This window comes from Arachis duranensis, chromosome 9 (assembly GCF_000817695.3).
Source record: "Arachis duranensis cultivar V14167 chromosome 9, aradu.V14167.gnm2.J7QH, whole genome shotgun sequence".
Lineage (NCBI taxonomy): Eukaryota > Viridiplantae > Streptophyta > Magnoliopsida > Fabales > Fabaceae > Arachis > Arachis duranensis.
The window spans coordinates 40,914,494-40,917,619 of record NC_029780.3 but is presented as its reverse complement, the minus strand read 5'-3'; positions in this window follow the sequence as shown (position 1 = coordinate 40,917,619).

Genomic DNA, 3,126 nt, shown 5'->3' with positions numbered 1-3,126 from the left:
TCCATGTTTGTTTCAAAATACTCTTCCTCTTTCTCAGCACCAACGACTCTATTCCCTCTTGCTTCCCTCCTTAATCTAAAGAGGGTCCTCTCAGGTTCAAAATCAAAAGAAGTTGAAGCTCCGCTTCTCCTACCTACCATACAACCAATCAAGGCAAAAAGCAAGAAAGAAAGTGGGTGAATGAATTACTTTGTTAGAGTGGTTGTTAGTGTGAGTGGTGCAATTGATCAAACATTTAGAAGGGTGGAAATATGGATAATCAAAGAAGAAAGAAATAGAGCTCAAAATAAAATAAAAAATGCTAAATAAAAGAAATTAAAATAACAAGGAAATTAAATTGCTTAATCTAGCTCCCCAATCAATTTAATCACTGTCAAATTTAAGCCAATCCCCGGCAACGGTGCCATAAAACTTGATGAATCGAATTCACTACCCCTTTTAAAAATTTAGTGAATCAGTTCTATTGGCAAGCGCACCAAAATTATCGCCAAGTAATAACCCACAGTAGAGTGGGATCGTATCGACAGAGATTGGAAAATCCAAGCAGTTTTAATTGATTGATGAATTAGTCAAGCGGATCAATAAGATTGTGAAGTGCAAAATTGTAAATGGCATAAATGTAAATGACTAGAATGTAAAGAAAAACAATAAAGTGCAGAATTAGAAATTGCAGAATGTAAAGTGCTGAATCATAAATGACTTGAATGTAAATAGGAATGGGGAATTGCTGAATGTAAAATTAAGCTATAAAGAAATGGATAGATAAGAATGGGGGAATTCATTGAGATTGGGAGATGTTGTCTCTTTGGATCAAATCTAGCTTAGATCCTCTTCAATCATGCAACTTACTGACCTCTTGGCAATCATGATTGATTGAGCCCCAATCCCTTGGTGACTCAATCTCTCAGATCTTGATCAATAGCCAATTCCTTGGTCTAATTGCTCATGAAGAGAGATATGCTTGGTCCTTGATTATACCACACACCCTTGTAGAGCTAGGTAGAGGGGGGATTATATGTCACATATTCCATCATCAAAACCCAAATTCTACTCAAGTGAGAGAAGGGATTTCAAGTATGGTTTCATGTTTTCTTTCCCAAGGTTCCCATGAAACCCAATTGCATTAATCTCTTTCCCAAGATAATTGAACACTAAGAATTAAGACCAAAATTCCTTCTAGAAAATCAAAGAGAAGATGAAGAGAAGAAGAATTTCACTATTATCAATCCATCAAGTACAACAAAGCTCCCTTTCTCAATGAGAGGGAAGTTAGCTACTCAAAGCTTGAAAAGTACTCAAAAGTGGAGTGTAAAAGTGGTTCTAGAACTAACTGCTTCACCCCTCTTCAATACTCTTTGGGGGTATTTATACTACTCCTAATGAAAATAAAGAAATTACAAAAGTGAAAAAGGGAAAATTACATTTTGGAGGGAAAGAAAACACTCAATAAACGTGACTCCTTAGCTGGCGTGTGGTTGGCGCTTCATCCGTGTCACGTGCCCTTCAAAATGGCTTGGTGTGCCACGCTCAATCCTTCAAGTGGCACGCTCGTCCCTTGTCAACCTTGGCGTGCCACGCCTTCAAACTCAAGTGGCATGCCATAGTGGCATTCTTGTGTTGGCGTGCCACGCCTTCGAGCTCAAGTGGCACACCCTTTGATTTTTCCACTTCGTTTGCCTCTGAAAACTTGAACTAGCGTGGCACGCCATTGTTAGTGCTTGGCTAAGCTTCTCTGGAAAGTTACACTAGCGTACGCCCAGGGTCTGGCGTGCCACGCCCCTTTGTGAGTGAGTGGTTCCTCTGTTTGGCATGCCACGCCACGAACTCAAGTGGCACGCCCCAATGATGCTTTGACCTCTGAGTGACATTGGTGTGCCATGCCTGGTTGCACAAGTGGCATGCCTAAGTGAAGAATACTGATTGGCGTGCCACGCCTTCGATACCATGTGGCACGCCCCATGTAATTGGCCTCTTCCACCCTCTCTGGAAACTTATACCAGCGTGCCACGCCTAAAGGTTGGCGTGCCATGCCCATGATCTTGTCTCGCTACAGTAAGTGGCGTGCCACGCCTTGGCCTTCAAGTGGCACGCCAAAGTGACTTTTTTGGAACTAGCGTGCCACGCCTTCGACATCAAGTGGCACGCCCAAGTGAGGTTGAGAGGTTGGCGTGCCATGCCTTCGACTTCAAGTGGCACGCCCAGTCTTCAATAGCCTTCAGCCCCTTCTCTGGATCATTGTACCAGCGTGCCACGCCATGCTGCTCAAGTGGCACGCCCTTGTATTTGTGCACTCTTCAAGCTTGGCGTGCCACACCTGGGTCTTCAAGTGGCACGCCAAAGTGACTTTTTAGAGCTGGCGTGCCACGCCTTCGACACCAAGTGGCACGCCATAGTGGAGGTTCCTCTTGAGGTAGTGAGTTGGCATGCCACGCCTTCGACATCAAGTGGCACGCCCATAGTAGTTGATGGGTCAGGCGTGCCATGCCCAACCTGGCATGCCACACCCCTTTTGTTTCCTCCATTTTGCTCTCTGAAATTTTGTACTAGCGTGCCACGCCTAGTCCCTGGCGTGCCACGCCCACATGCATGCTTGGATCTCCCATCTGGAATTTAGTACTGGTGTGCCACGCTTAGCTCCTGGCATGCCACGCTAGTGCATTTTTGTGGCGTTTGCCCCCAAGTGACACGCCAGTCTCACACGCCTAGCTTCTTGTTTGTCTTCTTCCCATTTTTGATACCTTTTTCACCTGCAATTCAGTACAACTCATCTCAAAGTAGTGTACCATAATATTCATCAAATAATGCATGAATTGTACTGATAAAATGAGATTTGTGCTCTTTTATGGTCTTCTTTATGCAAGAAAGAAGGGTAGATGATGCAAGTTATCAACCGCCATCACTAAAGGTACGTTTTAAGTTCATTTAAGTATCATGTGATATAATGTGAATTCCTAGGTTAGGTGCCCCTAGGATTAAGCTTGAATGGTGTGATTGATTGGTATTATATGCGTAGTGGATGATATTGGATAAGGATTGCATAATTGTGCATTGTTGTTGTGTTGATTGAAAATGGTAGTGGATACTGAATTATATGGTGATGAGTCTATGTATATTGATTTAATGAAA